We start from the raw sequence: 12,611 nt of genomic DNA, 5'->3' as shown, positions 1-12,611 counted from the left end.
TGGCCCTTCCTTCTGGGACTTCCCAGCTTCCAGACAGGTGAGCAAGCAAGCCTCTGTTCATTACAAACTGTCCAGGCTGGCATTCTATTCGAGCTGCGCAAAATAGACTATGACAGGCAGATACTTGCAGGGTGCAGCGATAGGATTGTCTTTAATGAGGACGGCCAGGATTATGTGTGTACTTGGGGGTGCCACAGAAGTTCTGTTTTTTAACTTAGATTATACCAGTGTTTGTTTTATAAATATTTATTAAACAGTAAATTTACATTTTTATGAATTCTTCTATCAATATATGTTTCACGGTAAGAATAAAAAAGGAGTGAGAAAAGGTAAGCTTAGGTGTCAACAGGGGAGATAAGATCACAGGATGCTGCTAAAGTTTACAAACCCTGCTTGCTGAACCGTGCCATATATCAATCAACATATAATTGAACTGTAAATATAAAAAGGATAGCCAGAGTAAGCCAGTGGCGGGAACATTTGCAGAGAAGTTTACGTACTTACTAAATGCTCGAAGGGGCCATTGCTGTGGCGTAGTGGGTGAAGCCACTGCCTACAGTGCCGGGATACCATGTGGGTGCTGGTTCGAGTCCCAGCTGCTCCACTTCCGATCCAGCTCTCTGCTCTGGCCTGCGAGGGCAATGGAAGATGGTCTCAGAGCTTGTTCCCTTGCACCCATGTGGGTGACCTGGAGGAGGCTCCTGACTCCTGGCTTAGGCCTGGCCGAGCCCTGGTAGTTGCAGCCATATGGAAAGTGAACCAGCAGATGGAAGACCTCTCTCTCTGTGTCTCTACCTCTCTCTGTAACTCTACCTTTCAAATAGATAAAAATTAAAATTAAAAAAAAATTTTCAAAAAGTCTAAAAAAAATAAAACACTCAAAAAATTATTTGGATAGAAACTTGATGGATGAAAACTTTCCATGTGAACAAAAAGCTTAAACACAATCTAGAAGATAGATTTATTAGACATTAATAAGCACTTATAAATATTAAAGCATAAGAATATTGTGAATATGGCTTTATGCATAGAATGTTGTAATTTCAAAACACAAGAATGTCAATGAAATGCAAAAGTAATTTTCAACAATTAAAAGAAATTTTGTTGGCGCCGTGGCTCACTAGGCTAATCCTCCGCCTGTGGCGCCGGCACCTCGAGTTCTAGTCCCGGTCGGGGCACCGGGTACTAGTCCTGGTTGCTCCTCTTCCAGTCCAGCTCTCTGCTGTGGCCCAGGAGGGCAGCAGAGGATGGCCAAGTCCTTGGGCCCTGCACCCGCACGGGAGACCAGGAGGAAGTACCCGGCTCCTGGCTTTGCATCGGTGCAGCGCCGGCCATAGCGGCCATTAGGGCAGTGAACCAATGGAAGGAAGACCTTTCTCTCTGTCTCTCTCATTGTCTAACTCTGCCTATCAAAGAAATTTAAGAAAAGTTTTAAAAAATTTGTTTTACACAGAAGGCAGAAATTTATAATACATTATTATTATTATGTCCTTAAAAAAAATACATGGGCACCAAGTCCTAAGACTCATCCTTGGGAGATATTCATGGGTATTTAAAGTTCAATTTAAAATGCATGTGTCTCAATATCTCTGCCAGACTGAGTCCCCAAAGGTAAAACACGGAAAGCATTCACCTGCTGAGTTCTGATTTCCCATAGAGTACTGCCCCCTGCTGGGAGACTATCACATCTGAGTTCCAAAATACCACTCAATTGTGTTACTTGATTTTTTGCAAAAATTTCTACCTGAGCTTTCATGAATCAAATGCATCTATCTTCCTTCAACAAAGTTTGAAATCCTGTTTTGTCTAGATAATGTCACCTTCCACATTTTCTCTGAAATAGCTCCAGAAGTGAAGAAACACAAATACACATACATATTTTCTGCCAATGATCACACATATACACATTACCTATTAATTTCATATTGTTAGCATCTATGTTTTATTTTTTAACTGGAAATTTAATTTAATAATTTAATTAGCAATTGAAATTAATCTCTGATGTCTGCTTTTTGGGCATCCCCGCTTCACTTCAGTCATACATATTTCACAGCCAATGATCATGAAGTGATTCAACTGAAAAATAACATCATGCCTTCTTCAGAACACTGAAAACAGACAACACGAGCAGCTCATAAATGCTGCTTTAATTTTCAGTTTGGGGAACAGGCCAGCTGGTGTTCAAACAGCGGCAAATCCTTTCAGGGCAACTCAGAATGGAGGGATTGGCCAGATGTGAATGATACACGATGGGGATGTGATTCAGCGCTATGCGCAGGGGGTGCTGGTTGGAGGACAGTGGTTATGCAACTCTGATGGCAAAGCATCTTAATTTGGCATTCATTTTACACATTGCACATCAATGAAATAGAAAGGGGATTGCATAACACTCAGAATGTTTTCTGATGCTCCTATCATGTTAAAAAACAAATATTAATCACTAGATCTCATGGACATCTTACTCTTCAAAACACTTTAAAATTTACCATTTACTTTAAAAGGGAAGAATAACAGTGTATGTTTTAGATATTCCACTGAATATTTTTTAAAAGCAAACAGCTTAGTGTGGCTGCTCTCGATTATGTTTGTCTGTTAAAATAAATTTGTTAAATGTGAAGATCATTTAGGTGAATTCAGGAAACATTTGCCTCTGTAGCATTTGAAGAAAAAATCGTAGGAACCGAATGATCTTTGACTTCTGTATTGCAGAACTTGCTAGAATGCTGTAACTCTAGAATTCTTTATTTCATTTCCTTTTAGCCATATTCTGTCATTGACTTCAGCTTTTTGAAGGACTGGCTGGTCCGTCAGTGTTGTCAAATTAGGATTTAAGAGCTTTGGATCGGGAATGTTAATTTTCTAAGTCAGCTTTGCCACATGAAGGGCCGTACATAACAAGATGTCTGCAATATCTAGAACTGCCAGCTCTAATTCCACTTCTCTTTTAAGGCAAGGGAAATAAAGTAGCTATATCAAGGAATTAGACTTGAGTTGTCTTCAAACTGTGTGATGTAAATCATTACCATGGTGGGAAAATCCTGGATATGGGGTGGCCTCTGTGTACTCCCCCAGGCAGAGAAGTAGGCAACCAGCAGGCAGAGGCTCTCCCAGAGGCGACAGAACAGAACACTGGCTATCTCATCTCTGTGTGTGCTATGACCTGAAGATTATTTGCAGAAGTTTAACCCTCAAGGTTTTATATTAATGGTGCTAAAGGGGTGGAAATTTAATCTGACTCCAGTGTATGGAGGTGGAACCTTGCACGGTGATTACATTGCATTTGGCCTTTGAAATAGAGACCCCATGACTGAATCCTGGTAGCTGTATAGGAGAGATCCTACGTAGGGACACAAACATACACACTCCTGCCATGAAATGATGCTGCCAAGCGGGGCCCATGCAAACGCCAGCATCATGCTCTTAAGACTCTGAACCATAAATTTCATTTTTAAAAATTATTTATTATTTTTATTTTATTTGAAAAGCAAAGAGAACCATCTGCTGCTTCACTTCTCTAATGCCTGCCACAGCCAGGGCTGGGCTAGGGCAAAACCACGATCCCAAAACTCTATCCTAGTCTCCCATGTGGGTAGCAGGGACTCAAACACTTGAGCCACCCATCTCCTGCTGCCTCCCAAGATGTGCATTAGCAGGAAGCTGAATTGGAAGTGGAAGAGCCAGGACTTGAATCAGGCACTCTGCTGTAGCTTACAGGTGTCTCAAGTGGTAACTGAACTGCTATGTCAAATGCCCTCCCTGTTTTCTTTATAAAATAGCCTGTCTCAGGTATTTTATCATGGTAATAAGCTCATACAGTATGTGATGGAACAAGGACATAAGCCTCAGCCATTCTTGCTCATTGCCCAAAAGAGAAAAACATTGGATTGTATTCCTTGGCCTTGAAACTCAGTTGGGTGCTACATCCTGTTGCCTTCATATCCCACCCCCCACAGCCACCTGAAAGATCAGCTCCAGGAATTCCCCTCTGCCTGCTGCCCCCTACCCCCACCCCCACCCCAGCCCTCCTAAAATATAAAAAGGTCTGGCCCCTGGGAGTTGGTCACCCACCTCTATGGATTTATTTTCTCTGAATAAATTTGGTCTGGCTGTAAATTCATACACTGCCTCCTCTCTATTCTGCAACTCTTTTCCTAACATTTCGGTGCCCCGTGTGAGGAGGCACCAGTCTGCAACTCTTTTCCTAACAGTATGTCTATGGACAAGCCACTTCATTTTGATAACAAGATACAGATGTCTCTTTTATACAGTCTTTCTGAAGATGTAATGAGGTGGGGAATGGGTAAATTATAAAATTATGTTATAACATAAAGGAGTACCCACACTATTATCTCAATTTGTGGAGGAAACATTCATATATATTTTTGTCACTAAATACCTCCATGGCCCAAAACTAGTAAGTTAGTGGACATTTTAAAAAATTATACATTATCCTCTAGGCTTAAGTTTATATTTTTTTCCGTACCCAAAGCAATGGTGTTTTATTCTTGCTTTTCAACAAAAATATAAGGTTGTATCAAAGTGGGAAGAGTAGTAATATAAAGAAAATACATGTTTAGCTTCATGTAGTTCCTTTTGGTTTTTACCAGCAGGCCACACCAAAGGTGACAAGAAGACTCTTATTAATTCTGTGTTTGCCTTCTCAACTTCCACAAAAACACCCAGTGTCCCCAGATTATCCTAACATCTTCCTACTTGAATCCCCTAAATGTACATGTCCTCTGTGGAAATGTTTTAAGCAACTCTAGAATCTGCTCGCATCATTACCTACAAAGGCAGAACCCAGTCAGTGCCACAAAATGAGGACAAGCGAAGCACTTACTGTGCTGCCCGGGACTCCACATTAGGAGTCGGAAGTACTCAGATTGCACATTAAGAGTCCTAAGTGCTCATATTCGTTCCAGCTATTCTCTTTTATTTGCTTTGTTTGGTTAGGAATACTTGGACCCATCAGCTGCTCTTTCAGTCAGAACAAATGCTTGCTGTGTTTGTGACTAAACCAACTGATGAGTGTCCTTTGCTGAAAACAAAATAGAAAAACATGCTTTGTTCCCATTTCCAATTTCCTTTATTTCTTTATGTATGTCATTGCATCCGGACTAGGAAAAGGAGTTGTTCTGAGTGAACTGCTGAATGCCTATTGCTAGAATGTCAAGTTATGCTGACAAATACACTGCAGAAAATGATCTACCTTGTAAATTAGCATCTTTGATAAAATAAAAAGCGACCTGATGGAGGGGTGACCTGAAGCCTCATTATATGTGTAATGGTTGAAGGATCCAGAGAAAATATTTATGGCTGGAAAAGTGCTGTTCTTAGAAGAACAGCAGAAAAATATGATGGACTTATCCTCTGTTATCTTAACAAAACAAAGCAATAAATCTGTAGAAATAACATATGGAGGCTGGGCTGGCGCCGCGGCTCAATAGGCTAATCCTCCGCCTTGCGGCGCCGGCACCCTGGGTTCTAGTCCCAGTCGGGGCACCGGATTCTGTTCCGGTTGCCCCTCTTCCAGTCCAGCTGCCTGATGTGGCCTGGGAAGGCAGTGGAGGATGGCCCAAGTGCTTGGGCCCTGTGCCTGCATGGGAGACCAGGAGGAAGCACCTGGCTCCTGGCTTCAGATCGGCGCGGTGCACCAGCCGCAGTGCGCCAGCCGTAGCAGCCATTTAGGGGGGTGAACCAACGGAAGGAAGACCTTTCTCTCTGTCTCTCTCTCTCACTGTCTAACTCTGCCTGTCAAAAAAAAAAAAAAAAAAAAGAAAGAAAGAAAGAAATATGGAGTCATATAGAAGTTTGTCATATGGAAGTTTGAAAAGTAATAATAATTGTTAAAATGCATTTTTTTGCTTCATATAGTCCCATTTTGGGTTTTCACTAAAGAGAAACTTGCAACTCAGAAAAGAAAAACATTATTAATAATTATCTTTCTTCAAATGTAAAACTGTTTTTGGAATTTCATAGGATGGAGCCACCTAAAATACAGTCTCCATACATCTTCTGAATATGGTTAAGATGAAAGAAAATGAATAAAACCACTGATAGAGCATGACAGTGGAACAGAACAATGCTCAATGCTTCCATATACAGGTCACTAGGGGAGCAAACATTCAGGAACCAGCAGCGGCACCTTCAGAGCCTCCTCGGGAGCAGCGAGTCAGGAGGGGGCTGCGTGTGCTGGAGCGGAGAGCAGTGGGCGCTCGTGGTGGGGAACACAGACATAATCGCGAGCCAAAAGATGAGTCCCGCCGTGAGGGCGGAGATGCCGGCATCGATCAGAGACCTGGCTGTGGGCACAGAGGTCCCTGAAAGCGCATGCAACCAGAGCTGGGAGTTGTGCTCTGAAGAGCGGGAAGCGCTGGGAGGAAAGATTAGCTCTGAAGAGGAAGAGTTCCTTTAAAATTTTTAGGTGAGGGGAAGAATGGAATAAATGTTGGAAAATGAAAGGTTCTACAGAAACAAAGAAAACTGAACTGTCACCACATGGCACCAATCATCCTTCATCCTCTGCCCCCAAGAACTTCCACCTTGATTAAAGAACCTGCACTTCTTCATACGGCCAGAAGAGGGCACTGCTGAGCTGGGAACCGTCATGCTCCCTTTTTTACGCGTTGTTATTGACCAAGGAAGAGGCAAGGCTGTCTACAATCAACAGGGAATAGAGGACAGCATGCACACAAAGCTACTGTAATAGAAAAAGATAAAACGAAAACATTTTAAATGATGAGAATCATCCCTGAAAAACAATTATAACGCAGAAAAACAGAGATATATTTAAAAGTTCAAAATAGACATGAACAACAAAAATGAAGAACAAAAAATTATCTGAGAAATAAATACTAAATTAAAAGACACCCAAGAGCAGCTTACAACCAAGACTATAACGAAGGAAGTAAACAAAAATCACAGTTGTCAGGGCTAGCACTGTGGCATAGCGAGTTAAATAATAATATTTTTAAAAAATAAAGCAGCAAATATAATAATGATTAAAGAAAAAAGGCAAAAGGGATTAGCAAGAAAATGGTGGATCTAGAAGATAAATGAGAAAAGAGAGCCAAAAGTAAGGAAATGGGCATTATAAAAAATTAGTACAAGATAAAATGAAAACACAGATATATGTAATATTGCACAGATATTATAAAGAACATAGAAAAACAGAAAACAGAGAAATGCAATAAATATGTAATGCACAATAAATATAACAATAATATGAAATAGTACCAATAAATTAAATATATTAATTGACCTATTATAAAAATATAGATCTGTTTACATAGCAAAATCTAAATGCTGTATTTAACAGACTCATTTCAAACAAATGTACTCAGACAGGCCAGATCAAGCACATGTAAGTCAATAAGAAATCAGGAATTACAATCTTGTTATTTCATATGGGGGACTTCAGGCTTAAAAATATTCAATAAGAGAAAAGACTTTATTTCCCAATGATATCTGATCATAATTCTCAGTAATGAGCTATGAGTGTGTATTTGCCAAATCGTGCAATAATCTTTTTAATTTAGTGGGAGAGCTCTTCCATCCGCTGGTTCATCCCGCTGGCGACAACCACTGGGCTAGGCCAGGCTGAAGCCAGGAGCCAGGAGCTTCTTCCAGGTCTCCCAAATCAGCGCAGGGGCTCCACCACTTGGGCCATCCTCCACTGCTTTTCCAGGCACATTAGCAGGGAGCTGGATCAGAAGTGGAGCAGCCAGGACTTAAATCAGTGCCCATTTGGGATGCCGTGACTCAGGCAACAGCTTTACCTGCTACGGCACAGCGCAGGCCCAAGTACCAGTCTTAATAAAGTATGCCATGATGCTGGCCCCCTTAAATATACTCTGAAAAGGATGATTTCATGATAAAACATGCATCAGGCATGCCTCACACTAACTCATCATCTTTGATTCACACTTTTATGAGCATATTAAAATTTCTGAGAAGTCCTGTATTTACTTGCTTAACTTTAATTAACCCACTAAGAACTAATGTGTTAATTCAGTTTTCAAGGAAACGATCATACTTCGAATATACTTTAGAAAATGCTACTGAAAGTCCAATCTGACCAAAACTGCCAAAGTTAGAATGAAATAGCGCTCTTTCTAGTTACAAATTCTGTGTTCCTGTATGTAGCAACAGTACCATCTTCTGGAAATCTCAAGATAGCGCTGCACTATTTTTCAGAATTTTAAAACAGTCTTACATTAATTATGGGTTCATGTTATAAATGAGCAAGGACACTTCACTTTTATATTACTTTATGTCAAAACAAAAAAAAAGAAAAAGGAAGTAAAAAACCCTAATATAATGCTATTATGAATATGTAGTTTCTAAAACCAAGGTGGATAGGAATTAAATAACCATTAACATTTGTATTGCGCTGGACATTTTTTTTCTTTTAAAAAGATTTCAGAGAATGAAATTAGGGATTGACCTTGATAAATAAGGTAGTGAGACATTATTTTATCTATCAATCCTTCATTTTCCTTAAACAATTTGCAGAAAAGCAGTGAGAAGCAGGTAGAGAATAGAAGTTGATTTACAGTGTAATCTGGTATAAAACTGATAGTGCCACTCATGACAAGGAGAGAAATTACACACACTTCTGGAAATTTTCTCTTTTAATTTAAATGTACAGATCAAGACCCTCAATGCCTCCCTGAATAATCCTATCAGACCCAGCCGCTGATAGGTGTTCGTATGCCTTCTTCAATAAACGGGCCCTTTACATCAGGTTTTTCTTATGAGACTAAACATGCATTTAAAATTTAATTTTGTTTTGTTTTGTTTTGTTTTGTTTTGTTTTGTTTTGACAGGCAGAGTGGACAGAGAGAGAGACAGAGAGAAAGGTCTTCCTTTGCCGTTGGTTCACCCTCCAATGGCCACCGTGGCTGGCGCGCTGCGGCCGGCACACCGCGCTGATCTAAAGGCGGAAGCCAGATGCTTCTCCTGGTCTCCCATGGGGTGCAGGGCCCAAGCACTTGGGCCATCCTCCACTGCACTCCCGGGCCACAGCAGAGAGCTGGACTGGAAGAGGGGCAACTGGGACAGAATCCGGTGCCCCGACCGGGACTAGAACCCGGGGTGCCGGCGCCGCAGGCGGAGAATTAGCCTATTGAGCCACGGCGCCAGCCTAAAATTTAATTTTGAAAGTGGTATTTTTTTGTACATCAAAAACTAATTTATTTAGCAAACTCTTTTAGAGCACTTTTTTTCATACCAGTCTCCTGAGTACTGTACTTTACTCCTACAGTTAAGGAAACTCAGACACATAGTGGATAAGAACTTAACCAAGATCACCCAGTGGTAAGATTTAATTAATTAATAAAATTCAATATGGTTATAAGGTTTATGCATTTAATGACTAAGTTATGTGCTTCTCATAACTCACACAGGTACATAGAAAGAATGAGTTACAGGCCAGTGCCATGGCTCAATAGGCTAATCCTCTGCCTGCAACGCCGGCACACCAGATTCTAGTCCCGTTCGGGGTGCCAGATTCTGTCCCAGTTGCCCCTCTTCCAGGCCAGCTCTCTGCTGTGGCCCGGGAGTGCAGTGGAGGATGGCCCAGGTGCTTGGGCCCTGCACCCCATGGGAGACCAGGAGGAAGCACCTGGCTCCTGAGAAACACCTGGCTCCTGGCTTTGGATCAGTGCAGTGCGCCAGCAGCAGCACACGGGCCCACAGTGGCCATTGTGGGGCGAACCAACGGAAAAGGAAGACCTTTCCTCTCTGTCTCTCTCTCACTGTCCACTCTGCCTGTCAAAAAAAAAAAAAAGAATGAGTTACTACTAGAGTGTGAAAATAAAAAAGGAGAAATGTAAAAAATGAGAAATGTTGAGCCTCCAGCAAGGGTGAGTCCTCCTATGTTATGCAAGCTTGCTTAGGAGCTGCATCAAGTCAAACACAAACCCCATCCCTCTCCCCGACAAAGCAAAACAGTAAAAAGTCATCACACCAAGTAACAAAAATGATGATAATTATGAGAGTACAAGAGAATGTTGCACCATATGTGTTCATAATCAACATTTCAATATATACACCTGCTATGTGCAGACATAATGCTAAGAAGTGTTTTAATAAATGATCAAATCTAGAAGATCAGAAGATACACAAGACACAGTGGAAAAACACCCAAGGCTTTTGCTTTCAGAAGGTCACAGAAATTGTTGCTGCAACAAAAAATACAGGATAAATCGAAAGTTGTGGTTTCTTTAATCCATCAAAGAGCAGCAGATAAAGCACAGGATAAACTAAAATCCATACTCTTAAGTCATCAAAGAGCAGTAGATGCAAAGAGGTATAAAATATCTGCGTACTAAAGAGAAACAAGCTCTCCTTGGGGATCAAAGAGCTACACTGCTTTCATGAGACCAGTTGTCTTTTCTGAGAATTGGTGGGTGGAATGGGGGCCTTCGGAATAAGCAGAGATTTTGCTGGTGAAAGGGCACCACTGAAACTTCTAAGAGCAATGTGGTAGGTATAATGGATTGCAAAGAACTCCAAGGAGAAAATTAATCATTTAGCCCAGCAATTGTTGTAAGAGACAGGAAGGGCAAACCTGAAAAGCAGGAAAACTTCTCACAATCTTGTTCAACACTTGGGTTTCAGGGAGGGCCCTGCTAGAATTACATGTGAACGAGGCTGACTACACCAGCTCTCTCCTGTTGAAAAGGGAACTCCTCCTTGGTGGTGGCAAAGCATATTGGGGATTGGCATAGAAGGAAATTAGAGGAATGATCTGATTTGAGCTAGAGATAAACTGAAAGCAGGATATGGCTGGGCTCCAAGTGACCTGGGTGCAAGGCAGAATTTGAATAATCACCAGCCTGTCTCCATCCCCCTCCTTCACCACTCCCCACCGTCACAGCTGCCTGATGAAGACTATACAGAAGAGGAACAGCCAACTCAAAGACTGATTGAGAGAAAACATGCACACTGACTATAGAGAGGAAAGTACAAGTTGTATGACTAAAAAAATTTTTAATTCAGTTCCTCAGGGACTCCAGGTACATTTCAGATCTTAGAAGGGAGAGGCAAACCATAGTGGAGAGTAGTGTAGCTGTAGAAATTTCCCTCATGGCAGAAAGTGCTGTTGGATAGCACTGGGTTTCCTGAGTCTCTTGATCAGATGTCCCTGTCTCACCTCATCACAGCCCTGGAGGAGTGTCCACTTAGGTTGGTCCTCTGGTCTCAGCCTCAGCAAAAGCACTGACCTTCACACCCCAGTCAGCTTCCTGCAACTGGTTTTGCTCAAAATTATCATTACTCAAAACACTTGTCCTCCACTATCTTCAAGGATAACATAAGCTTTCTACCTTTGGCCACAACCTGTGTATAAAAACCATGACCTCTCCCACTCCCTTACTCTTAAAAAGTATCTGTTTTCCTAATTTCCTGGTCCCCTGCACTAATGATTGAATCCACTCCTATCCTAGTTCTAGGTTCATGTTTCCCCAGGAGTTCCTAGTCTTTACTTGTTGACATGTCTTTACTCTGGCTCTACGTGAAAAACAAAATACATTTTTGGCTTCTACTTCTGGGTTCCTGAACGTTAGTGAGAAATTCCTCAACTATGCTGATTGGTACCCTCAGATTCCTGCTTTTCAAACTCAGATGACCCTTTATTGACACGCCACAATGTCTTTATTCACCTTCTGAATTCTAGCGTATTTCTCACAGCAGCTGTTCCATGTCTTATTTTACTCCTCAGCCCTTCAGCCTAAACCCAACTCTGCCTTCTCCTCCTTGGCAGGGAGATGATTTTATCTCTTAACTGATGAAAGTAGTTAAAAAAACACATTGTGCGCTTTTAAATTTTTCTTTGTTCCTCAAATACTTTATGCATCTTTTTCTCATTTTCTATTTTCTATAAGTAAGAAATAAGTTGCCTCTTATATAACGAAATTTAGATGTTTTTCTACAGCTCTTTATGTACCATTAGAAAGTAGTACATACAACCCAGTTATTCAGTAAGATAATATTAGTTTTGGCAATCAATTGAAGCACTCCCAATAAAAGCAGTGTATAAATAGTCCTTTATTTGTGAACTGGTAAGCAACGACACTTATGGAGTTTTGAATCTGAGTATTTAGTAGTTGAACTCCTAGGACAGTTGAGGTTCAGTGTGGAGTCTTGGATGGAGCCACAAGTTCTTGTATCCTTGACTTCCAGTGTTTAACGGTAAGGGAAGAGAGCCGTCAGAGAAGGATCCCACACTAAACTTGTGATTGCAGAAAACACTTCTGAGTGTTAATGCTGTGGAAAGGAATTTCCGTTGGGAATGGAGGGGGCTTTGAGGGTAGTCTTGCCTGTGGAACTCTTTTTTTTTTTTGCGCTTTGGTAGAAAGCTAATAAAAAACTATATGCAGTGTTTATCATAATGGCAGTGAATCCAAGGGGTATATATTTAGATATTACTTGGCATATGGAAGTGCGTTAGCTCTCTTGTTTCTTAATTGACTGGGACTCTGAAAAAGTCATCTGATGGGTGTTTTCTGGAATGGAAAATTATTCAAGACAAGTGCTTTTCAGCAAGTGGAATGCCCTATTGTTGCTACTGCCAGATTTAAAGAACTTCGGCAACATTGGGCCATAGC

This window comes from Lepus europaeus, chromosome 15 (genome assembly GCF_033115175.1).
Source record: "Lepus europaeus isolate LE1 chromosome 15, mLepTim1.pri, whole genome shotgun sequence".
Taxonomy (NCBI): Eukaryota; Metazoa; Chordata; class Mammalia; order Lagomorpha; family Leporidae; genus Lepus; species Lepus europaeus.
The sequence above is the reverse complement of the archived record's forward strand: the minus strand, read 5'-3'. Positions refer to the sequence as shown.